At 40.0% G+C, this 13850-nt stretch overlaps 1 protein-coding gene across 1 annotated transcript in view; it reads right to left on the bottom strand.

Moving 5' to 3' along the window:
• Positions 1-13850, bottom strand: part of LOC122813924 (zinc finger protein 665-like) — a 124885-nt gene that overhangs the window by 32940 nt on the left and 78095 nt on the right. The window lies entirely within an intron of this gene.

Genomic DNA, 13850 nt, shown 5'->3' with positions numbered 1-13850 from the left:
TCTTTTGGAATCTGGACCCAGTGTAGGCCTGTTTATAGATAGGCCCTTGCACTGAATGAAGTAAGTTACTTACTCCGAGAGCAAGTCTTTTCAAATCTGGTCACCAGTGTAGTCCTGTTTATAGACAGAATGAGTGAATTACTTTGATGTAAGGCCTGAGAGGAAGTCTTTTGGAATCAGTTTATAGATAGGCCTTACACCAAAGTAAGTTACTTACACTTAGAACAAGTCTTTCTGAATCAGGACAGACTTATACCAGGCTAAGTCACTTACACTGAAAGCACGTCTTTTGGAATCAGGCCCAATAGGTTAAGGAGGGCTGTCAAATACAAAGCTTAATTCTACAATGTGAAAATCAGTGAATGCAAACACTGCAACAGTTGCACAGTGATTAAATTCCAGCATCCAATAAGAAAGTATAGTTGTGTAAAATCTTTCCATAACAGTAGACAAACTTCTCTACACAGTTGCAGTATTCTTTACATAAGGAATCTCCTGCCAAGGGAAGCCCAGTGTCTTGGCCAGTATAACAAAGCGTTTAGTTCTTATAGGCGTCGTACATCACATATATGCTCTCCACACAAGGAGTAGGGCATAAAGGTTACATACAGATGCATCCACTCAGAACAGAAAATGCACACAGGGACATGGAAAATATAGGAGGAGGAGGAGGAGAAGAAGAGCAAGACAAGAACAAGGCTGGAGTTAGAGGAGGCAGCAGGGAGGGAGCAAATACTGCAACAGTGCAGGGAAGGACATCTACTGTTATGGCAAGATTTTACATAACTGTATTATGTTCTTCTATATCACTACTGAAATAATCTTTACCAAGGGAGAGTACAGGAACTCAAGATGAAGGCACAGAAGAGTCCTCTACAAACCCATGTTGGATAGCGCTGGCAAAGCCTGCCCTGGCCCTGGAAATAACATCCAACTTGTAATGTTTGTTTGATTTTTATTGCTTGCTTATGTTTGATTTTATTGTTTCTGCAATTTAATGACAGGTTACTTGTACGACAGCCTAGATATTCTTCACCTTACCTACACTATTTCGAGCAGCAAGGCTAGAATAGTGCGCGTCTCTTTTTTTTATGGTGCAAACGCAACTCCATTTAACATCCCACAAACCACACACTCCCCTAAGGTGCGCATTTGTATATGCTATTGAGCTACATTTGCTTACCTTTTTTTCCTTCTTTATCTGGGCAATACTGTAATACTGTTTAAACATTACTGTTTCCCTATACTGCTCACCGGGCTGCGGACTGTAAGGTAGTGATTTATGTGTTACAAACTGGTAGTTAACATACTTTATTAGTGTTTCTGTTCAGTCAACCATTTAGTTAGCGTGTCACCCCCTTTTTTTTTTTTTTTTATAATAAATCTCTGTAGGCATACTGTGAAAGGCTGTGTAGCTTGTTGCTTTTATTTGGTGTCTGTCACACTTCCAACACAGTTTGAGGGTCTGTTTTTTTCTCCCTCTGAAGTACGTAGTGCTGACAAAAAGGAAAAATAAGTTGTTTTCCTAAGCCTATTTCCTACCCACGAGTTCTACAAATCTGCCTCGGGTGCATTTCCCTTGGCTGTGTTCACAGCAGGATACCTAATTTTCAGTTTTCGGGCCGATTATTACGATATCTTAGTGGCATAAACTATTACCTTAATAATTGTAATTATGGATCAATCTATGAACTAACCCTGCCTGCAGTGTTTCCCAACCTACTACTGCTGTAACATTTTCCCCCTGGGTGACTGAACATAATGCTGTATGATATCATATAGTCCAACGCCCGAGTGCCCGTTTTATTTATCTTCTTTTTCAGTTGCAAAGAATAACTGCTGCATAACTATTTGTGTTCTATGGCAAAGAAGTGTTGCTACTAGGGACTTTCAGCATTGCCTTCTTGTTACTGTCAGGTTGCTAGTGCTATTCCAGACTGTTTTTACCCTTACATTTATGGGTGATGATTTAATTCAGATATTGACTATTTACAGCTCACCTAACTTGTTATGCAGATATTGACTATTTACAGCTCAGCTAACTTGTAGATTAACTAGTAAAGTGACTGCTGACTTTCACTGCTATGTAAATTCACTGTTTAAACACTGCTTTGTAGAAAAAAGAAAAACAAATTGTTTCTCTGCACTGTGATATTAGAATTGCTAGTTGATTTTTTACTCCTAGTTTAGCTGTTGTGTTAGTCCTCCATTTATTCCTTTCTATCTCACCTGACACCCACTCACTGCCCTCCTCCCTACGTTGTTCCCATTATAATGTTTTCAACCTTAGCATCTTAAGCAGTTCCCCTTACACTTAACCACTCCCGGCTCCCTCATTTTATTGTTATTTCTTCTTTTTTTCAGGTACAAAGCTCCTAGCATATAGCCTGGACATCTTACCTCAACCTCACTACTCTAAACACTGTTACCCAGCGACCCTCCTGGAAATGAGATAACCTCTGCAACTCCCTTATAGGACACTGGAAAGCTGCTATTTCCAGTCTTACTGCTTCATTTAAACAACATATGTTCTTTACCATAATATATCTGTACTGTAATCCCCTAAATGGCTACCACCAGAACCTGCTCTTTTTCCAAGTGCTCTTCTTCTATCCATCTTCTTAGCCTCTCTCTACCTACTAGCTTGACCATATAGCAGTAGTCCTGTTGGACTAGGTCACCTAACCTGGGCCTCCCCTATCTTATTCTCCCCTTTCCCACATTGCTACTTCCCTTCTCCTCTTTTTTCTCTCCACTCTTGATCCACTCTTGAACACACTGTTCCCTTTCTGCTGTGTACCTTGACACCTTACTACATTTGCTGCCCTCCCTTTCTGCACCACCCACTCCTCCACCTTTGTACACTGTCCAAACCTCTTCCTCCCCCTCCACTAGACCTATTGGCTTCTTTTCCTTCTAAGAACTCACCAGCATCTCCTCTACTCTGCTCACTTCTCCTCTTAACAGATTGTATTTTGTAGCGAACAACTCCAACTCAGGGGTGCAGCCCAGCTCCGTTCAGGCTCACTCCACTCCCTTACCCTACCCCCTTTCCCAACCACCCCTACTTACTCTAGATTTATACTCTAAACTCTACCCTAGTACCTCCCCCCATCTCCCAACTCCCAATCACAACTTACTCTACTTTACTCATTAAGACCTCCCCCAACAACCTATCCCTTAAATTCTCACCTACTCCTTTCCTAATTATCTATTCAACCCACTCTCATACCATACTCACTCTCATAATATGCAACTGAAATTCCTTATACTGCCCATCTTAATTATCCTCTCCTGACTATCCTCTTATCACACCAACCTTGATAACCCTCTTATATTCCCTACTCACCCCACCTCACACCCATGTCTAACAATTGGCCCACCTTTCCCCATCTCACCCTCCCTATACAATACCGTGTGTACGCACTATCACAAATTTAAATACATTAACCTCACACTCTCCCCCTCTAAACAGAAATTTAAACTCATTACCTACTACCTCTTTTGCACTAAACCTATCATACCTCCCAAGACTCTCCTACCAGATGGGGACATCCACCCCAACCCTGCTCCACTAACTCCATCCAACTCTACTAACTCCACCTCATTAAATAGTTTCCTACTCCCATCTTCCCCATCAAAACTCCTTTCCATCTACTCTATTAACCTACAAAGTCTCACAAATAAAATTACAGACTTACATGCATGGATTGCTAGTTACTCTTCCCACATCCTAACCCTAACTGAAACATGGCTCAAACCTGATATCACAAATGCTGAAATCCTTCCTCCAGGTTATAACATATTCTGGCAGGACAAACTATCCAAAAAAGGTAGAGGTGTAGCTGTCTTATACTCAGAACATCTTAACCTTACCCCCATCTCAATCCCCCTCCCTGACTTCTCTCCTGCAGAACTCATCTTCCTTAACTGCCACTTTAACCCACACAAGAAAATTGCAATTGCATCCATTTATATCCCTCCAGGTAATAATATTCCAGTACTTGAATCTATACTAGCCTGGACTTCCCAGAATCTATCATATGAAACAATACTACTTGGGGATGTCAACATAGGCTGGAACAAAATCTCCCCCCCTCTCCCCTAGCCTTAGTATTAACATCTTTGGGTTCAGCCAACATATTTCTACTCCCACCTGAATCAACAAAGACTCCAGCTCCATACTAGACTGAATCTTAACCTCTAATCCTAATCAATACCATAATCCCTGTACTCTACCTGACTCTCTAAGTGATCACCTCCCAATCTCTATACAAAAGATACCACCTCTTACCTCTGAAAATCATATTTATAGAGACTGCCGTAACCTCTCTAATTTCAATGCAGAGAAGTTCAGCCATCTATTGTCTCTTATAGACTGGTCCCACCTTGTCCACCTTCCCCTAAACAATGCTGTTGAGGAATTTAACAACATTTTTCTAAACATCCTAAACTCTCTCACCCCCCTTACAAAAATAAGGATCAAAGCTAATCCCACACACTGGCTCTCCAAACATACCCGCTCCACCATGAAACTCAGAGACTCCACCTGGAAAAAATGGTCTAAGACTAAATCTCCCACTCTCTTCCTCAAATTTAAAGAGCTAAGAAACCTTACAAAAAACTCATTGAGCAAGACAAGAAAAATTACTACATAGAGGCTCAATCTACCCATACTTTCAAACCCCCAAAATTTTGGCACTCCATAAATAATATTCTCTACCCAGGGAAACTCTCTACCCCTAACTCTTTCCCTGATAAATCTTCTGTAGAAATGGCCTCCCTAATAAACAATTTCTTCATTGACTCAATCTGCAAACTAACCCCTCCTGACACCAACCATCCTCATACCCCCACCCCTAACCCACCAACTCTCACTCCACATTTTCCCTGAAACCAGTTCCCACAGCTTACATAAAATCCCTTTTGCTGAAGCTTAAGCCATGCTCTCCCTCATTTGACAACTTACCACCCCTATTTCTCAAACTTGCAGCCAATACCATAGCTTATCCAGTATCCATCCTTATAAACCACTCCATTAAAGAATCCATAGTACCAGACATCTGGAAATCCTTCTATACAATTCCACTACATAAAGGAGGTATGTATTTCTGCCCTATAGCCACCCTCTCACCTCTTTCTAAAATCCTTGAAAAATGCATTCACTCTCAGCTTCTAAAATACTTACTCCAGGAAAATCTCCTCACCTCCTCTCAACATGGATTTAGGCCTCTACTGCTTTCCTTTCCTTTACACAGACCATAGCCAAAGCCAGAGATGACAACAAACTAGTGTCATGCCTATTCCTCGACCTCTCTAAGGCTTTTGACACTGTCTCCCACCCTAAGCTTCTTAAACTAACTGAACTCAACCTCTCTGCTTCCAGTATTAACTGGTTCTCTAGCTACCTTACTAACAGACAACAATCTGTTAGATGGATGTCCACCTGCTCTCCCTTCTTACCTAACGACACAGGTGTTCCTCAAGGATCCATCCTAGGCCCCCTTCTTTTTAATATTTTTACTTATAACCTTCACTCCGCTTGCCATACATCTACTCTAATCCAATACGCTGATGACTCTACTCTTATCACCCTCTCCAACATCCCTACTAATTTCCACTCCTTGACTCAAACCTCATTTAATACCATTGAACATTGGCTAATCCATAACCAACTTATCCTTAACCCAAAGAAAACTAAGCTACTCCTGTTTCTTGCAAAATCAATGGCCAGTCTAAAAACAGTATTCTCTATCTCTTCCCTAGATAACACAACAATTCATGGAGATTCTCATACCAAACTGCTGGGGGTCATTATTGATGATCAACTGAAATTTGACATTCACATACAACAGTCCATAAAAAAGACCAACTAAAAACTTGGACTGTTGTACAGAAACAAAAGATTCTTCCCTATTGCTTGTAGGACCTCCCTTGCCTTCTCTACCTCCCCAATTCTTATTCACCTCCAAACAAGCCTATTAACTAAACTCAATCAGACATATAACTACATAGCTAGATTTGCCAGTAACCTACCATACCAATCTCACCACTGCCTTGCCCTTAAACAACTTCGATGGCTTGAGTTCCCTCAACTTCTACTACTACCTCAGCTTCAAACTACACATTCCATACTGTATAAACTTGCCAATTGCCCCACCCTATCTAACCACCTATCCCCTTATAAACCCTCTCTACCCCTCCGCAGTACTGACCAAACCCTGCTGGACACCTACAGACCCCCAAAAAACATAGGCAAATTACTTTACAAATGCTCTATGTCTTAAACTTGGAACAAGCTCCCTAATCATCTATGCTCTATCCCCTCTCCCAACATTTTTAAAAGAGAACTAAAGAGTTACCTGGCCATCTCTCCATCTTGTACCTATCACCACCCCACCTATTCTTCTTCTTCTTTCAGCATTACAACTGCTATATCACATATGTAAGCATTGTATAACTCTGTTGATATTTGTATTGCATTTTTCTTTGATTTTAATGATTGCATTATTGCTATACATTTTTTTATAATTTTGTTCGTTATATCGGAGCTTTTCTCCTCAGGTCTCCACTGAAAATGGGCCCTCAGCCCAGTAGACCAACTTGGTTAACAAAAGACAAATAAATAAATAAATAAAATAATGTTTAGTGAAAGTATGAATACAGGACCAAGTAGTAACCGCAAGGATGGAACTGGTATCCAGACTCTTGAAAAAAGCACCAGAGGAGGCAAATGCCATAGTAGATTGTGCCTTTACTAATGAGGAAATATATATTTCCATGAAAAGAATAACAAAAAGAAATGGCCTTAGAAATCCAGGAGGACATGGTTTGCTAAGAAATAGCCAAACCCAAAGCCCTGAGATGAAAGGAAACAAAAAGCTGTTCTGATTTGTGAATAACTTTAGTTTTCTCCAAATAATATCCGAGTTGTATGTGCAAATCCAAGGTGTGAAGAACCTTCTCAATGGCAGAATGCAGAGAATAAAAAAATTGAAGGAAGATGAATAGACTGATTAGGGAATTACTTATTTACCACCTTGTGTATAAAAGGATTAGTACTAAGAAACTCCCTGTCTCTGTGGAAAACTAAGAAAGGAGAAATAGCCACGAGAGGCTGCAGTTCAAACACTCTCTTGGCTGAGGTGAGAACTGAAAGAACAGTCTTCCAAGTACAGTATGACAAGGAAGCTGAAATAGAATGCTCAAAAGGAGCCTAATTCAATTTTTTCAAGTACAAAACTAGGTCCCAGAAAGGTGGGATAGGCTTCCTGGGAGGCCTGACCTGAAGAACGCCTTTAAGAAATTGCTTGACCTCAAACCTAGAGGTTAGAGGAGCAGTCAAGGGCAGATAAGCAGAAATTGCTGACAGGTGAGATTTGACTAAAGAATATGCCAACCCAGCAAGGAGAAGATCACACAAATAAAAGAGAACCAGAAGATCTTCCATAGATAGGGGACCCTAATAGCAAGAAAGGCAGCAGACAGAAAATGTCTTCCATTTGGACATATATGATTTCCTGGTAGTGGGTTTCTTGTCCTACTGTAGAATTCAAAGCATTTCCTCAGAAAAAAGGGTGTCTAAAAGGGATCAAAACCCTATCATCTACAGTGTCATTTGAAGAGTGGGCAAGTGAGGATGGATGAGTGACTCCTTATCTTGTATGAGAAGATCCACCCGGTGAAGTAAATTGTGGTGATTGCCCCTAGCCAAGTGAGAAAGAAGAGGGAACCAATGTTGTCTGTACAAAAAGGAAGTCACTAGCACAATTTTGAGAGAGTCTTGCTGGATCTTTTGCAAGACTCATGGTAACAGAGGAAGGGGAGGGAATGCATGCAGAAACATCTCCTTCCAAAGAAAAGACAGGATGCCCACATTCCAAGCCAGAGGTATTGGGACTCTGGAACAAAAAGGAGGAAGTTGTCTGATCAGAGGGGAGGCAAAATGATCTACATGAGGAATACCCCACCAATGGACAATGTCCAGGGACACATCTCTGTGAAACATCCATTCATGAGCTTGTGTGATGGACCTGCTCGAAAAGTCTGCTATTAGATGTACTCTGAGAGAATGTAAACAATCTGAAAAGTCACTTGATGCTGGATAGCAAGATCCTGTACCTGAACAGGTAATCTGCAAAGAAGATAGGATTTGTGCCACCTGGCTTGACCACATCACTGTGGTGTTGTCTGTGAAAAGTTTGAGGGGCTAAGGATGAAAGAGGGAATGAAAAGCCTGAACAGCCAGAATAAGAGCTTTCATTTCCTTTACACTGATGTAGTCTGACCTCTGATGTGGAGGCCAGAGACAAATTTGTAGACCACAGTAGGGACCTCACCCTCTGACTGAGGCATCTGTAAAGAGCTCCTGAGTTGGAACTGGAACTTGAAAAGGAAGCCCTGGGTTGAGTGTAAGTTGTTAAATCCATCACTGAAGCTTGAGCTTGAGACAGGGAAGGAAAGGTGCCAGGAAATTCATGGGGTGGTAATGTTGAAGCCACAATGACTCTAGGTACCACTGAAACTTCATCATATGCAGCCTGGTGAGGGGGAGCAAGGGAATGGTGGAAGCTATGAACCTGAGAACCCTGAGAAATTCCCTGGCCATGAAAGCCACCAGAGGAAGAAAGGTTGGAAAAAGGCATTTAGAGACAGAGGTTTGGGGGTAGGTAGAGATGCAGGGACAATCTGAAGTCTGCAGCTGAGGAAAATATAATCCTGAGAAGGTGTCAGAACTGATTTCTGGATATTTATGGTGAACATCATACTCTGAAACAGGGAAGTAGTACACCTGAGATACTGAAGCATAATGTTGTGGAAGGAGCGTGAATAAACAAATCATCTAGAGAAAGAGCTGAATTCCTCAAACCCTCCACAAGCAATAACAGGAACACGGCATTTGGATAATACCCTTGAGGCAGTAGAAAGGCCAAAGGGCAAAGCAGATATCTGAAAATGCAATGAAGAGACAGAGAAACATAAAAATTTCCTGAAGAGATGATGGACGGGGATGTGAAGGTTTGCATCCTTGAATTCCAGAGAGACCAGAAAAGACCTAGGATAAAAGAAGAGGAAATAATGCTTGCAGAGATAGCATCTGAAAAGAAGGAATCTTTAGAAAGAATTGCAGCCAGGAAAGGTCCAGAATTAGTTTCCAAGTACCCTTCTTTCATGGGACCAGAAACAACCTGGAGTAAAATCCCTTCCATACTTAGTCAGGAGGCATGGCTTGAATGGTGCCCTGAGGAAAAAAAGAGAGTGAAGAACACCTGGGAAATGAGACAGTTGTTATGGAGGAGGCTAAGGAATGCCTGAAAAGGGAGGAAGGGACTTCCCAACTGTAGATCATATGATAAGACTGCGTATGTTATATATTTAGGAAGCATGCAAGGCTGTATGTGCATGTATAAATTCCCTGACATGTGCATTCCACAGGGAGATCTTGTAGAAGCAGCCAGAGAGAGAACATGCTTAACCATATTTGTTGATTTCTATACAAGTTACTTAAGCTAAACTCAGTAAGTCTCTATAGTGATGTGTTTGTATAAAATAAAGCTGTTTGAACAGAACCCATGAAGACTCTTATGTCCTAGACACAAAAGTGACATGGTGTCAGAACCGGGATCGAAAAGAGAAGAATATTCAGAGCCATGAGGTGCAAAGACAACAGTGAAGGTAAAACTGAGAGAAAAGAGCACAAACATAGCCAGAAAGAATCAAAGGTAACGAGAAATAAACCAAACTATTTAATTGATGTGAAAGATGAAAAAGGGACATTACAAGGGCACAAACGACATTACAATGCAAGCAGAAAGTACGAAAGTTTGTTAATTAAAGAAAATGCTTAAGATAAAAGTATTTGATGAAACAAGCATATTTAAACCAAAAATTAACATGTTAAAGCAAAACAAGTGTGTTTAAGGCAAAGTTGGGCATGAATAAGCAAAATTAATATAACAATAAGAAAAAAAAAGGCACATTAAGCAAAAATAAAGCAAGGCAACTGTGTTTTGGCAAAGTGCTCTGTTTGGTCTTAACTAAGACTTCATATTGTATCAAGGGTATAACTAAAGTTATCCAAAGTATCTCAAGGTGTGTAAAAGTGCTTACAGAGTGTGCTTATTACTGTGCTTGTACTTCAAAGAGTTTACTTTGTGCAAAGTGCCAGTATTTTGTGAAGTACAGTCAAAGTATAACCATTTCGAAACATTTATTGTTCTGTGTGTGTCAGTTTGCAAGCTGCTGCCATTACAGAGTGCTTCTTGTGCTGTAAAGAGTTGCCTAGCAAGGTACCACCATTTTGTGGACATTTCAGTGTGCTGTATGTAGTTATTTGCAAAGTGTAATTACTTTGAAAGTTATTGAGTTTTGGGCAACTGATGTTTGATTTATTCACATTGTGCAGTTACTTGACATGTTTCCTACACTGATAAGAGGTGTTTTCTTGCAAAAGATGACATTACAAGAGTATTACAGTGCTCATGAGTTGTTCAGTCACATTGTAAAGTACTCAAATGTTTCCTGAAATGATGGTAAATAACTTTAGCAAATAATGATAAATGACTTTAGCATTTTTGCCTTTCCAATGATTTTATGAAAGTACCAAAATGCCTGAGAAGTTCATTTTGCAAAGTCCAGTAATTCGAAAGTATTACATGTTTGTTCATTTACATAATTCCAAAAAGCCCAACAAAGTTCAGAATACAAAGGCATTGGACAATTACTAGCATAAGTTTCTGGCATATGTGCATGTGTGCATGTTTATGCTTATTTGCAAAACCCTTCGCTGGTATGTGTTAATAAAGCAGATGGATTTTGAAAGCCCCTACCACTTGTGTTTGATCAGAATATTGCAGAGAATTGGGGAATATTTGAACAAGAGTACGATAGTTTTATACAAGCAGCTTATGCAGATAGAGATGCACGCAACAGGGCATTCATTTTACTAAACCTAGCAGGGACAAAGGTAATAGAAAGAGGGAGTTAATTTGTATATGCACCAGCAGTATATGAAGGAGAATGTGTGGACCACCATATTGTTGTACAAGGTAAATCAAGGGAAGACCCAAGTGTTTGAAGTGCAAGTTCAGAGAAATGTGCAACCCCCCCAGATGAATATTACATTACAGAGGGATTTGTTTTACATGAGAGATCAGAAACCAGGGAAAACATTTGCAGCTTATCTAACTGACTTGAGAAACAGTGCTAAAATGTGTTGGTTTGGTGATTTAAAGGATGAGTTGATAAAGGACAGGTTTGTATGTGGTATTAACAGTGCTGCTGTGAGAAAGATTTTACTTTGTAACAGAGATTTAATGTTGAGCAAAGCCATAGAGATTTGTCAAATCCATGAGGTGACAGAAAATCACACAAGTATGCTTGTGAGTGACAAGAGCTTGGTTTTGATTGACTCTAGAGTACATTTAGATAGTATGCAACATGTGGTAAACAAAAGCAGTCCTAAGCATGTGGCAGCTACAGGGTTTCCAAAGAAGGCACAAGGCTTTCTAGAAAATTCTAAAAAGGGTGTGAGCAACAGCTCAGTGCGGTACAAGCAGGAATCAGCAAAACCTAAATCTAGCTTTATTGTTAACTGTAGCAATTGTGGTGCAAATCAGGAGTCTAAAAGAAAAAAATGCTGAGCATATGGTCAGCAATGTCACAAATGCAAAAAAATGGAACCATTTCCAAAAGTTTTGCAAATCAAGTAAGCGTCACACAATTGTAAAGAAAAGTTGCACAAAAAGCAAGTTGATCAAGTAGAGATGAAGCAGTCAACTTTCAATGCAGATGATGCAACAGTGCTTGGTTAAAGTGTAATTATTAACAAGAAGTGAAGTATTTTGGACTGTTTGGATTAATGGAAGATCCACAGAGCTCAAAGTAGACACTGGTTCAAAGTGTAATGCGCCCTAGTGGCATCTCTCTTAGTTAGCCATACTTTCTTGTTTTCTGTTGGGGGTTTTCTTTTAACTTTTTTTTTTAAGTGAATACCTGTGTATACCTCACTAGAACAGCTCTTCCCTCTCTGCCTACACCTCCCCACCTCTTCTAATTACCTGCTGACTCTCACTGTGTGCTCCTTACTGTTTCCCTACTGGTCTGCTATTTTTTGTGGTGACTGCAGTTTCCTGGCCCAACCCGCTCCATTTGCCGTCACTTCACTCAGGCTCTCTCTACTCCCCTGCCATACCTCCATTCCCACCCACCCCATTTTAATTTCATTAATACTGGCTACGCATCACTTCCAATCTCTCCCACTCTCCCCACTTATCCAATCACATCTGTCCCCTGGAAACTTCCTACCACTCCTCTCCAAAGAGGTTCCTATCCCTCTCCTATATCCACTAATATATCAAACACTGTTTATACCTACCCACACCACAACCACACTATCTCATCCCCTTCCCTCTCATTATCTCCCTCACACTCATAGCATCTTAGCATATCTCCAGCCTTTTACTCTACCTTCCAACATACTAATGCTCCCTTTCTCATTCCTCTCTACCTTGTAAATTAATCTCTTTTTAATAGTCTCTATTAATCTTTTTCATCTTATTTCATGCCCTTCTCCTCTTATTTCATGCCCCTCTCCTCCCTAGCAAATAACTTCTTACCCACACACATTTTCCTAGCTCTCTGTCATCCTTCTACTATCATTATCTCATTTCAAACCATGCCCCCTCTACCTCACATCAATCCTGCGTATGTACCTTCTATCATACACACCTTAATTTTTCACATTCATCCCTAACCTACAGTTTTCCTATATTCCACAATGAACCCTCCCTGCCCTTCCTAATTTGCCCCTCTTTTTAACACATCTCATCAAAATAAAAATGTTCTCTGTCTCTATCACATCCTTCAAATCTAAACCCACTGGCTTTTACCTTTATGCAAATAAACCTTCCTCTTTTTCTAACAATTTATTATTTTCCGGTGACATCCACCCCAACCCAGGCCCATCTAGCCCAATCACATACAAACACCTGTCTCACTAAACATCTCTCTATCTTTTCTATTAACATACAAAGTTTACCTAATAAAGTTACAGAACTACACTCCTGGATCACCCGCCAATCACCACACATCCTAGTCCTATCTGACACTTGGCTAAAACCACATATTTCTAACATTGAAATACAAATTCCCCAGTACAAAATCTATTGCCAATATAGAACCACCAAAAAAGATGGTGATGCCACAATTATGTATTCTGAACACCTTAACCTATCCTCTCTGCCAATATCTTTCCTTAACTTTCAGCCAGCTGAACTACTACTTCTAAACAGTCACCTCAACTCCCATAAGAAGTTCACTATTGCCTCTATTTATATCCCACCTGGAAACACTATCCCCATCCTTGTATCTATTCTAGCATGGATTTCTATTAATATCCCTTATGAGACCTTACTACTAGGTGATGTAAATATCGACTGGCAAAAACTATCCTCTACCTCTCCCTCCCTTCAAGTCAACCTACTCGGATTCCATCAACTTATCACAACTCTTACCCACTTCAACAACAATGGTGTCAATTTCTCCCATTTTATTAGAAAAGGCTGAAAGAATATAGGTATAACAATTATTGAAGTATATTTATTATGAATTTATTATGTCTTGTTTGTTTTTATATGTGGCAATGCAATTGGATGCATTTTTAATAAAACGTAATTTAATCATTTCAGTATGAGTGGTTCAGTTTAGGTGGTTAAAATTACATTTAATTTCTGATTGGTTCGTTTATTAATTCATCAACCTATTATGGAAATGGGAGTGCTATTTACGCTAATTCCTTATGGCATTTGTTTGTATTCTAATGAAGTTTCAGTTGTTTGGGGAAAAAACAC

Source organism: Protopterus annectens, chromosome 10.part0 (assembly GCF_019279795.1).
Source record: "Protopterus annectens isolate FY-2018-M chromosome 10.part0, PAN1.0, whole genome shotgun sequence".
In the NCBI taxonomy this organism is placed as follows: Eukaryota; Metazoa; Chordata; order Ceratodontiformes; family Protopteridae; genus Protopterus; species Protopterus annectens.
This window is presented reverse-complemented; position numbering and strand designations above follow the sequence as displayed.